The following is a 13,549-nucleotide window of genomic DNA, read 5'->3' on the forward strand; positions in this document are numbered from 1 at the left end:
CCATGTCCCTCTGCTGCTCCATGAGTCTCCTCACTGCTTTTCCTTTACTCCATCCGCCCCCCGATATCATGCTACCACTCTTGTCCTTCTGATGGCTTGTCATGCCACCCTCCAAGCAGAATGACTCAGACCACAGCACATCCCATCAGGACAGCACTGTCTAGAGAGGAACAGGCTTGACCTTATAACGTGTTAGGCGTGTCACTGGTTAACAGAGTGAAGTAATGAAAATCTGCATTTCCCCACTACAGACCTTTCCTACATGGAACTGGCTGGGTGCTCATGTGCCTCAAGGTCACCTTTCTGTGTCTTGATTTCCCCACCTGTAAAATGCAAACAAGGACTCCTCTCTTCTCTGTTTCTCAGGGGCTTATGAGTATCATAAGGAATATTGGAGGGCTTCATGAACTTTCCAGGTAACTCAGTGGTAAAGAATCCGCAGTCCATGAATCCGGAAGGTCCCCTGGAGAGGGAAATGACAGCCCATCTCAGTACTCTTGGCTGAGAAAGCCAGTGGACAGGGGAGTCTGGCAGGTGTGCCTTGTGTCCATGGGGTCACAAGAGTGTTGGACATCACTTGGCCACTAAACAGCAAATAACAATCACAAATTAGTGTACAGAACATTACCTGAGGAGCATGTTAAAATGCAGATTTTGATTCCATAAATCTGGAGTGAGCTCTGAGTTTCTGCATTTCTGACAGATTCCTAAGCTAATGGATGCTGCTGGTCTGGAGACCACTCTGAGTAGTGAGGGGCTAGTAAATAAGAAGACGATTTGAACATCATGAAGCACACAGGAACTGTAGCATTTTAATTATCTTATGTGTTTGCCTTTCTAAAAAGCACATTTGCATCCTTAAAAGAGTCTTCATATCTTTAATACAGATAGATGAATGTCATTATTTTCGGCATCTTAGATAGCTACTAGAGAGAAAATGTGAAGCTAAGATGATTATCATTTCTGTTGTCACTGAAGTTGCCTCTTCCTTTTTTCTCCCTTTTCCTTGCCTTTCCCTCCTCTCAGAGCAGGGGTTGAAAGTGGATTTAAATGCAATTTCTTATCTAAGCAGCTTGTTGTCAGCAGGTGAACAAGGGTGTTGGGTCATTTCCCAGGCCTGATGATGGACAAAAGAGGGGTTGATTGAAATCTATTGTTTTCTCAAAATAGAGTATGTATGTGCATCAAAAAGCATGTAGAATTGGCCCTGTATATCTAAGGGTTCCATATGCTCTACCCACCGCAGATTGAAAATACTCAGAAAATAAAATATAGAAGGTTCCAAAAAGAAAAACTTGAATTTGCCATGCATGGGAAATGCTATTTACATAGTATTTACATTGTATTAGGTATTACAGATAATCTAATGATGATTTGAAGTATATGAAAGCAGATGTGTATAGCTTATATGCAGACACAATGTGCCATTTTACATAAGGGGCTTGAGCATCTGTGGATTTTGGTATCCAGAGCAGGTGCTGGAATCAGTTCCCTGCAGATGCTAAGGGAGATTGTGTAAGAATGTTTATAGCAAGACTATTTATAAAGTTAAAGCTGGAAAGAACCCATTCTAAATGTCTAGTAGTAATAGAATTGAATAAAAAATTGGGCTGTATTCATACCATGGAATACTGTGTGTGCATGCATGCTAAGTTGCTTCAGTCCTGTCTGACTCTTTGTGACCCCATAGACTATAGCCCACCAGGCTCCTCTGTCCATGGGATTCTCCAGGCAAGAACACTGGAGTGGCTCACCATGCCCTCTTCCAGGGGAACTTCCCAACCCAGGGATCAGACCCAAATCTCCTGTGTCTCCTGTATTGCAGGCAGATGCTTTACCATTGAGCCACAAGGGAAGTCCAGTGGAATACTACAGAACAATAAAAACTGAGCAAAGTACCATAACATGTACCCTCATATATAAACCCTATAGACAAAATTTGTTACCAAACTAAGATTTGGCCGCTCAAGAATCCAATACTGAGAGACAAGAGTTAGACACAAGGAAAGGCAGCTTTATTGAGGAAGCTGGCTGTCTTGGGAAGAAGGTGGACTCAGGTCCCAAAGAACGAAATTTCCACTCCCTGTGTTTGCTCGGATTTTATAGGGAAAGGGACTATATGCAGGAGAAGGGGCAGTCTTCTATTTTCAGAAATAATTGTCTCAATCGTGTGATTCCAAGCACCCATCAGGTCTTGCTTACAGAAGGAACCATGAATGGCTTACAGTTGCGCCATGAATCTCTGGTCAACTGGGGTGGCCCCTGCAGGGTCCTGCTTGGTTTCAAAATGATGAGCAGACATCAGACATGCTGTATGATTCCACTTATATGAAATTCAAAAGCAGGCAAAACTAAGTAACACGGTTACTTCTGTATAAAGGGGCAGTGCTGATGGGGAACTGACATAAAGGAACCTTCTGGTATTCGCCAACTTCCCTGATATCCTTTGGGCTGGCTTCCTGGGTACCTTTGCTGGACGATGGACCAGAAATAGAACCTGCCATCTCTTCACTTCCCCTGTGACTGAACAGAAGGCTTTAAGTTCTCTGAGCTCGAAGACTGTCCCTGCCTCAGGCACTGTATCCTCTGGTTACCAGGACTCTTGCTCTCTCTAGAGCTCTAAGCTGTAATCCCACCTCCTCAAGTCCAAAATCAGACATGCAGAGCTGCTTGTAGTTTGAAGTTTAAGGCTTCTGTCCCACATTTGGGTTTCTTCAAGAAGAGTCTGGAAGATGTGAGACATCTGTTGTGAAAGTATTTGTTGCCACAGTAATGCTGCCTAGCAAGGCATATCCAAACTCAGCATCTTCAAAAACAATCATTCCTAGTTCTCAAGGTTATGGTTCAGCTGGGTGGTCCTTCTGCTCAGGGCTCTGCTGACCTCTGCTTGTGAGTCCATGATCACTGGAGGATGTCTGCTCGAGACTAGCCTTACCCATGTGCTTAGTGGTCAGTTGGCTGCTGGCTGGATGATGGCATGGCTAGGTCACATGTCTAGTCTGGATATGGTCACATGGTGGTCGCTAAGGGTCCAAGGAAGAAAGGTGCTCAAAGGTACCGGAGGTGAGGCTTGGAGCTGGAAAACCATTTCTTCTTTCCTATTCTATCCTTCAAAACAAGTCACAGACCAGCCCAGGTTCAAGAGGTGGGAACACAGTCTGTATCTCATCTAGAGAAACTGCAAAATCACATTGCAATAAGTGTGCATACAGAGAGGGGTGGAAAATCAGGGCCATTTTTTCTGTAATTAATCTACTACATGTGACTGAGGTATTAAAACAGAGTCCTTGAGAATTGGTTCTTTTGCCTTCTGCAAAGCATCTGTGGGGTAGAAGCTGCCGTCTAGGCCTCCTACAGCCTTGACTCTGACCCCACAAAACTAGTCAAACCTGTTCTCCACCCCTCTTTTATGCATTGTTCTTTTGGGGCTCAGCAGACTGCTTTAATCCTGCTGGTCAAACAGATGTGTGGCAACCTGAGTAAGCACATAAAAAGTAAGTACATAAAAATGTTTTAGGTCAAATTTCCTAGAAGAGCCTGGAATGGGGATTTTTGTCAAGTGATTTATTTGTTGTGGGAAGAATCTCAAGAATGAGGAGGAGACTAAGGTGTGGGTGTGGTTTCCCACTGTGAGACAGGGGACTGGGCCCTCTTGCCTCCTACCCTGGGTATCTGTCAGTTACTGGCCAAGGCTGACCCTGGATAAGGAGTGACCACATCTCCATTGCTGTGGCTTCCATCAGCCTTGGGCAATTTTCTAAAGCTGTAGCTGTACACTTTTAATGGCAACACTCAGAGTAGCTGGGAAATGGAAATGTGGCAGAGGAAATGGGGTCTGGGCTGAACCACAATAGCATTTACTAACAAAGAGGCACTATTTAGAAAGTGAATTCTGAACTCAAAGAAGATCTAGAGAAAATTTAGAGGAGACCTGATAACTGTGTCCCAGTTTTGGTGAGTTGTATGACGCATAGAGGAACCTGTTCTGCAGGCAAATCTAGAATTCATATCAACAGAAGCAGATTTGGGCTTAACATAAGGGGAGAATACCGCATAATTTGAGCGTTCTGAAAATGAAAAGGAATGTCTTGGGGGTGGTGAATTTCTGAAAAAGAGACTTGACAACATTTGGTAGGATAATAGTATAGGATATCAGTTAGGTTCTCAAAGAAAGATAGTAAGGAATCATGGCGAAAATCCCACATCCTTAAGTCCTTAATGTTCTGGCCAGAGATACTTCTTTTCTTAATATGGAGCTTTGGCCTCAATCCCTGGTTTATCACCCCCAACTTTGGCTGGCTGGGCCACATGCCAGCTGAGAAGTTTATAGAGTGAGCCCTGGTGAACATATAGTGTCTGTATAGTCAAAGCTATGGTTTTTCTAGTAGTTGTATACAGATGTGAGAGTTAGACCATAAAAGAGTCTGAGCACCAAAGAATTGATGCTTTCAAACTGGTGCTGGAGAAGACTCCTCAGAGTCCCTTGGACCGCATGGAGACAAAACCAGTCATTCCTAAAGGAAATCCACCCTGAATATTCATGGAAGGACTGACGCTGAAGCTGAAGCTCCAATACTTTAGCCACCTGATGTGAAGAGCTGACTCACTGGGAAAGATCCTAATGCTAGGAAAGATTGAAGGTAAAGGAGAAGGGGGTGGCAGAGGATGAGATGGTTAGATAGCATCACCAACTCAATGGACATGAATTTGAGCAAACTCCAGGAGATAATGGGGGACAGAGGAGCCTGGCGTGCTACAGTTCATAGGGTTGCAAAAAATCCAACACGACTTAGCAGCTGAACAACAACAACAAAAAGGTGAAGAAAAAGGTGGATGCTTCAAGAAAGGCGTAGATAGACCCTGAGAAGAAAAGTCACTCAAAATGACATGACCTTACACTGCCTTTGAGTCTTTTTGGAGTTGTACCCTCACAAATGTGGGTGCTCTGCTTGGTACAGAGAACAATGGAATTTTCTTATGCCTCTAGTCTGACTGTACAATGAAAGTCACTTGGAGACCTTTTAAAAACCCTATTGTCCAGCTGCTCTCCAGACCAAATGAAATCAGAATTTCTAGGAGTGGGAGACACATATCAGTAATTTTTAGTTAGAGCAGTAATTCTCAGACTTTAGCAGTAATCCCCAGACTTCAGAGTTATCTGGAAGGCATGTTGAGATACAGAGTTCTGAGTCCCAACCCCAGAGATTCTGATTTAGTAAATCTGGGGAAAGGCCTAAAAATTTCCTTTTTAACAGGTATCCAGGTGAGGTTGATGCTGCTGGTCTGAGAACTGCACTTTAAGAGCCCACTGATAGAGATGAACAGAAAGAAGTAGAGAAATCTGTCTGTTTTGGTTTCGGTGTAACCCTGCCTCAAGTGAAGGCTTGGTGTAGGTGACCCTTCATGCGCGTTTTTTGATTCCCTAGTTCTGTGGCCATTCACACTGGTCTAAAGACCTGGATGTTATTTGTACTCAGCTGTGGGGTGCCAGATAGTCAAACTCTCAGAATGGTTGGGTAAACATTTTCAAGATATCCTAGGTGCTCAGCAGTGGGTAGAAACAATCCCATGTTGAGTCAAAAATAGCTGAAATCTTATCCTCCCCGGAAGGCACCAGGATATTTGTGGGAGTCAACTCTCATTTGCAGTGAGTTTCAGGCACGATGGACTTCCGTTAGTTGCATCTGCTTGCTGAGAGCACTCCCTCCCCAAAAGCTTTCTTGAGGGAACAACTTTCCCCCAATATCAGTGAGTCTGGGAGAAACTCAAGGTGACATTGTCATACATGCCTCTTTTGAAGACTCTCTGTCTTGCTGACTACTAATAATTGCTAACTTCCTGAAGGAGACAGAAGAGATTAATTTTCTGTATAAGCTGACTTACAGCTGGCCACCTCTGAGAAGATGCCCTGAGTCACTCCTCTTGACTAATGCTCATGGCGGATTATTCAGTGATAAAAATCTTCCCTTTAAACACAGAAAATTTATGGGCAAACATCAAGGCCCTCCCCTTAAACTTGCAATTAATCTAGAGATTAGCTAGGAAAAGCAAATAAGGGTCTCTGTTATTTTCTCAGTCATGTCCAGCTCTTTGCGACTCCATGGACTGGGGCCCGCCAGGCTCCTCTGCCCATAGGATTTCCTAGGCAAGGATACTGGAGTGGGTTACCATTTCCTTCTCCAGGGGATCTTTCCAACCCAGGGATCAAACCTGGGCTCTGCATTGCAGGTGGATTCTTTACCATCTGAGCCACCAGGGAAGCCTGTGAACACTAGAGTGGGTAGCCTATCCCTTCTCCAGGGGATCTTCCCAACCCAGGAATTGAACCAGGGTCTCCTGCATTGCAGGCAGATTCTTTACCAGCTGAGCTACCAGGGAAGCCCAAATAAAGGTCATTTACAGCAAAAAGGGATACTCCAAATATGGATTGTCAGGCCCTGTCCCCAGGTAGTGACCATGGAGCCTTTGTATGTCATGTTCTCTTGTTTCTCCAAATAGGAATGAGGCTGACTCTGCACCAATTATAAGGCCTTATTAGTTTAAAATGTAAGATGTTTTTGAGAATCCACACAACAAGATAACTATAATATTACTACTACTATCATTTATTGAACTTAAATCACTGGGTTTTGTTTTTTTTTCCCCTAAGTCACTATTCTAATGACTATACCCTGAATTTTTAGAAGTCATTCAGTCCTCCTGATGACCTTAGGTGATGAATTCAATTGCTCCTCCATTTTCCAGATGGGTCATCTGGGCAAAAAGAAGGAGCTGACTTGAACTAAATCACAACTGTTAAAGTGGTACAGCCAGGATGAGGGCCCAGCAGGTTGATTTCAGGACTCTTGACCTCATGATGTACCGAACAAAATGAAGCAAATGAAAAGCCCCTGAAACAGGGATGGACTCGAGAAAGGATTTTTATTTTTATTTATTTATTTATTTTTTTATTGTCAGGCCTGTGGAGAAAGTTGGGGTGGTGTATTTATGAAAGGAGGAAGTTTTGTGGAGGGCAAAAGAATTTAGATGTCTTTGGCTTTGAAACTAGACCAGGAAAGGTAAAGGGCTCATTAACAATTACAAGTGACCCTTGAGCAACATGGGTTTTAACTGCATGAGTCCACTTCAACTGGGATTTTTTTCACTGACTAGTGCTTCAGTATTACAGGATCTGAGGTGGGTTGAATTCATGGATACCGAGGAACTACATATATGAAGGGCTGACTAGAAGTTATACTTGGATTTTCAACTGCACAGAAGGTCATTGCCCTTAATCCTGGATTGTTCAAGGGTCAGCTGTATAACATGCCCAATTATTTATTATAATCTTATATGATATAAATATAGATGCATATATAGAACATATAAAATTAATAATACATAACCTATAAAACATCTACTTCTGCTTTATTGATTACACCAATGCCTTTGACTGTGTGAATCACAACAAACTGTGGAAAATTCTTCAAGAGATGGGAATTCCAGAACACCTCACCTACCTCCTGAGAAATCTGTGTGCAGGTCAAGAAGCAACAGTTAGAACCAGACATGGAATAGGGAAGGGAAGCCTGATGTGCTGTAGTCCATGGGGTCACAGAGTCAGACTCGACTGAGCAACTGAACTGAACTGAATATGTATGAGATATATAATGCACACTATATTGATTATAATGTGTTATATATGGTATCTAACTGGGACTTCCCTGATGGCTCAGATGGTAAAGCGTATGACTACAATGCGGGAGACCTGGGTTCAATCCCTGGGTCAGGAAGATCTCCTGGAGAAGGAAATGGCAACCCATCCAGTATTCCTGCCTCCAAAATTCCATGGACGTCAGATTCATTTTGATATTTGGCAAAACTAATACAATTATGTAAAGTTTAAAAATAAAAAAAAAAAAATTCCATGGACGAAGTGGCCTGGTATATATTTATACATATATAAGTATATATAAATATAAATAAATATATATAGTTTTTGGAACAGCTTTATTAGGATATTATTCACACACTATAAAATTCCATAAAGTCCACAAATCCAAAAAGAGAATAAACAAAATGGGGCTGCTAGAAAACTCTCCTTAGAGAGTCTGCAGATGGTCCATCTGATCCGGAATCTGATTACATGGGTTGATCCACATATATAATAGATGACAGGATATTTAAATGTTTTCTTTCCCAGCTTCAAGCCTACAGGCTAGGTGAGAACTATCATTTTTATTTTTCAAAAGATAAAATTTTAGTTATCAATATTTCTCAATGCTAGCTCTAATAATGGCATGTTTATTAAATGGCTTCAATTTGCCGGGGCAATATCTCTTCTAATTTTGTGGTTTTAACATTTTTCTTAAAAGCAAAATAAGATAGGATTTTAAAATTCCTGGGCTGTTTTCTTTGATCACATCTGACCACATTCGTGTTTGCTTTCTAAATTCCTAATGGTTTCAATCAGGGTCTCATTTTCCTTAAATTGTTGTTGAGCTGTTGAAGAGGGTTATAATTTACTCCAACCTTATTTGAAATTGAATGGTCAATTAAAATACCCACTAACTAACCCCCAAATTGACTGGACTTAAGAAATTTTTCAAAAGGTATTTAAGGGAATAGTAAAATAAATGATGCCTGAATGGTTAAAAGCCCTGCAGTTATTTTAAAGGCCCATTTTAATTTAGGTTGAAACCTACGCAATGTGAAAAGTGCTGCAAAGAACAGAGTTGGGGCAGTCGGGTGCTGTGTTCTTCCCTAAAGGAAAAGTGAAACAGCGTAAAGAGAGGCGACGACTCCTGGAGACAAAGCGATGGTGGCTTCCAGTCTGGCACTCTGGCATCTCTGTAGAATTAAATGGATGTGAGCTCCGTGAGGGTACTTGGGCACCATGCTCTGGGGAACCACATCTCACCGTGGGCCCCACACCCAAGAATAACAGACAACTGTGAGAGCCAGTTTTCTGGCACAGTCTATTTGCATCTGAACAAGAAGCCTACGAGGTCCAAGCACCAGAGAGGGAGCCCCTCAAATTCTGTGCTGCACACAACTTCCTTGACCTTTCTGGGAGCTGGAAGGTGGCTGGGAAGACTGTTCACACAGGCTGAAGTTGAATCTACTTTGACCCAAGTGAAAACAGAACTGAGCATCAGCTACCATTTAATTTTTTAAAATTGAAGCAAAAAGTATTGTGCCATATTTTTAAGCATGAGAATTTTTGGCAGCAGAATCAAGCTGACAACTTAAGTTAAAACTTTCTCTTTGATCTCTGCATTTTCTCACATCTTGGGAAAAATGTCAGAACCAAGTTGACATGGGTAAGGTAGGTACTTTGTTGCCGGAATGTGAGCAGATGATGGAGGCAAATCTAGTGTTGGAATTTTTCCCAAATATTTTAACAGGGACCTTCCGGGATGCATGCTTTAAGAATGAACGCACTGTGAAAAGACAAAGGGCTGGAACCCAGGGATTGTTCAAAAGTCACTTTACCTTGTCAGAGGCAGTGCCAATGCACAGCTAAGAGAACAATCTGTATTCAATCCAAGGCTTACTGCTACTGTTGTGTGATCTGAGGAATGTTACTTATCTTCTCTGCATTTCAATTCCATTATTTGTATGGGCATGAGTTTGAGTAAGCTCTAGGAGGAGTTGATGATGGACAGGGAAGCCAGGGGTCACAAAGAGTCAGACATAACTGAGCAACTGAACTGAACTGAACACAGCCATCTGACTGAATCAATGCTTAACACTCTTTCTGCGTCCTCCCTATCCTTGGGGGTGATTACCAAGCATGTAAGCAAAATCAGAATGCAGGGGAAAAGGGAGATCAGAATGCATTTACATGACTCTCCAGAGGAAACCATTTCAGACTGGATTATGGAATACTGATTTTCAGATATTTGCAAGAGTGCTTAAGACAAGACTGCACAGGTGAAAGTGTGAAGATATTGTCAAAACATGCAAATGATGTCTCCTTTAAATTTCTTGTGCCAAGTCAGTCCTAACCTCTTTTGGACCTTCAGTTCAGTTCAGTTCAGTTCAGTCGCTCAGTCATGTCCCATTCTTTGTGACCCCATGAATCGTAGCACGCCAGGCCTCCCTGTCCATCACCAACTCCCGGAGTTCACTCAGACTCAACATCCATCGAGTCAGTGATGCTATCCAGCCATCTCATCCTCTGTTGTCCCCTTCTCCTCCTGCCCCCAATCCCTCCCAGCATCAGAGTCTTTTCCAATGAGTCAACTTTTTGCATGAGGTGGCCAAAGTATTGGAGTTTCAGCTTTAGCATCATTCCTACCAAAGAAATCCCAGGACTGATTTCCTTTAGGATGGACTGGTTGGATCTCCTTGCAGTCCAAGGGACTCTCAAGAGTCTTCTCCAACACCACAGTTCAAAAGCATCAATTCTTTGGCACTCAGCTTTCTTCACAGTCCAACTCTCACATCCATACATGACCACTGGAAAAACCATAGCCTTGACTAGATGGACCTTTGTTGCCAAAGTAATGTCTCTGCTTTTGAATATGCTACGTAGGTTGGTCATAACTTTTCTTCCAAGGAGTAAGCGTCTTTTAATTTCATGACTGCAATCACCATCTGCAGTAATTTTGGAGCCCCCCAAAATAAAAGTCTGCCACTGTTTCCACTGTTTCCCCATCTATTTCCCATGAGGTGATGGGACCAGATGCTGTGATCTTAGTTTTCTGAATGTTGAGCTTTAAGCCAACTTTTTCACTCTCCTCTTTCACTTTCATCAAGAGGCTGTTTAGTTCCTCTTCAAACGTCTCCAAAATAATGGAAGAACAAAACTTCTCATTATAATATTGAACTGTTACTGGGAGCTAAGTTCTATTGAGAAAAGATCTCTAGATAAAATTATTAAACCAAAACAAAAATGATCTCCAGCCTTGTATTCCTTAATGTGCTAACATTCAGGTCTGCAAAATCCATTCTCTTCCTACTGACTCTGGCAGAACTACTAACAACCCCAGAATCCTGTGGCTAACTCCTTTCTTCTCAAGGGCCAAGACTCTGTCCAGTTAACTGGCAAACATTTATAATTCTGGTCTCTGGTTCATTCAAAAATCATTCAGTTTGCATTTACTAACCAAAAACCACATGCTAAGGGCTGTTTTAGGTACTTGTTTTCCAGAAATAAACAAGCCAGTAGTAATTTTGATATATGGAACTTACAGTTTAGTACCACGTCTTTCTGGAAGAGCAGCCATGGGAGGGGAGAGTTCTATAAATTATTCGTATCTACTGTAAAGTCAAGAGGGAAGCCAAAAGAGAGTTTTCTGAGTTTTGTAGCTGAATGATATTCCTCATTTTCTACAAGTCCTATACATATTTTCTAGGAAAAGTATGGAGAACCCCAGATGTAACTGGTATAATAGCAAACATTTTCTGGGAAGCTGAACTATTGGTTAAATTTCTCCAAGATAGAAAATCACAAGTATTTGTTCCAAATGTTCCCAATCAATGTAAAATTTTGTTCCAGGGACCAGATCTGGATTTATTAACTTGGGGCTAATGCTGAAGGGAAAAATAAAATATGATGCTGTTGCTGGAAAATAATCAATGGGCCCATTTAATCAACAAGTATTTAAGTTCCCAGAGGTCTTGACGTTATCATGGCAAATAAGACAGAGTGACTCCCCTTGTGAATTTTGTGTTCTGGTTGTGGATACAGATAGTAATGAATACAAAAAAATAAGTAATACAATTGCAGAATAAGATGGAAGAGAATTACAGAGATAGGTCATGTTTTAGATAACCACAGGAGGGCTTTTAAGGAGTTGAATTTAAGCTGGACCTGACCAATAAACAGGAATGAGGCAAGCAAGGATCTATGGGAAAATGGTCCCAGGGAGAGAAGACAGCATGCAACTAAGCAAAGATCAGTGGATCAGGCTAAAACAGAAAGACACGAGGAGCAGGTGGTACAGCTGAGCACATCCCCAGTTGGTGTTGAGTCATCTGACAACAGAATGAAATGTGGAAAGAATTTCTATTTGGAAAGAAATGATCTAGCTATTTAAACAGGATTATGTACAGCTCAGAGCCAGGGCATTGAGGAAAAATGGATACCGTGAAAGCTGGGTAAATTCTTCCAACATAGGTAAAGGCTGAGCCTTGAGATATGGTAAAATCAAGCTGACTAATGAGGTCCAGTAGCTGCTGAGAAGAAATTTGGAGGCCCTGAGACAGGAAGGCTCTGATAAGTTCGACTTTGGAGTCCACTGGCTTTCAGAACTGAAGGTAGGGTGACCCTATTCTTTACCCTACCCCATAGAATAGGGTAAAGATAGAAAGCAATTGCTTCCTTCTTGGCTTAAGCTGCCTGGAAATACACTGGAAGACTGGACTCTTTATAAGCTTTAACCACAGCATGTCAGAACAGAGCTATATTTTTAAAAAGAAGAAGAAGGAGAAAATCAATCCAATGCTTCCTATTCTGCAGTAGGTAAATGAGAAAAACCCGATGTGTCAATGGTACCTCCAGTTCCCATGATAAGCAAAAATTCCAACATTATTTAACTAATATCCTTACTTGCACTGTGAGGCTCCTGAGGTCACTGCAGGGCTTTGTCATTCTGTTGGAGGAAATTGCTGAATAGACTCAGATGATGTAGACCATGAATCCATAGTAAACCTTGCTTGGTGCTCTCCGTGTGTATGGAATGCTTTTAGATCTCTCTTCTCTTTTGGATGCTATGGCCAAATGACAGAGTTGATTCTCTGTTTCCAATGTGGTTTCTGCCATCTTCTCTTATAAAAATATAATGTCTTCTGCTTCTTCTCTGATATTCAGGTCTATTCACCCAAACTGGACTTTTCTTTGAGCATGGATTTCTTTCTACCTCTCAGGAGTGGGACTACTCCCAACTCTTTGCTCCTATCTCTGGCTGGTACATGGTCCGGCCCGGGGTCTTCTTCCAGTATTTTAGCAGACTTCTGTCATTCTTGGACATCTTGGAAGTAGAGAGGGTGCCCCTTGAACTTCCCATATACTAAGTCTTCTAAAAATATTAGTAGAAGATCAACAAATGACATGCTAACCTTTGAAGCCATACGCCTGCCTCTCTTGATTCCCTTATCTCCTGTGTTTCTCATGCTCTTGTATTTTCAGTCTGGAGATAATGCTCTGCCTGTTATTGGACTCTAGTAAAATTTATTTCAGCCTTGCCTTGTTGTGCTTAGTCACACTTAGAGGTTTGGTGGAGACTGAACTCGCTCACCAAATCTGCTTCCCTCTCTTCCTGGGTGCACAGCGAGATCACATTTCCCAGATTCCTCTGCAGTTACTTGTGGCCATGTGTCTGAGTTCCTCCCAGTAGAATGTTGCCCATGAAGATTTCCCATGAGCTATCTCCCATTTTTTCCCTTCTATCTATCAGCTAAATGGAGAGGATTCTAAGAACTAAGATGGGGAATCATCAGATGAAGGAGTCTGGGTGTCACCAACCAGCAGAATTCAGTGGACTTTATGAATTAGGAATGTATTTTTTTGTATTTTGGGGCTACTGAAATTGTAGGGGTTGCTTGTTGTAGCAGCTAACAT

This window comes from Bison bison, unplaced genomic scaffold, assembly GCF_000754665.1.
Source record: "Bison bison bison isolate TAMUID 2011002044 unplaced genomic scaffold, Bison_UMD1.0 scf7180017864030, whole genome shotgun sequence".
Taxonomy (NCBI): domain Eukaryota; kingdom Metazoa; phylum Chordata; class Mammalia; order Artiodactyla; family Bovidae; genus Bison; species Bison bison.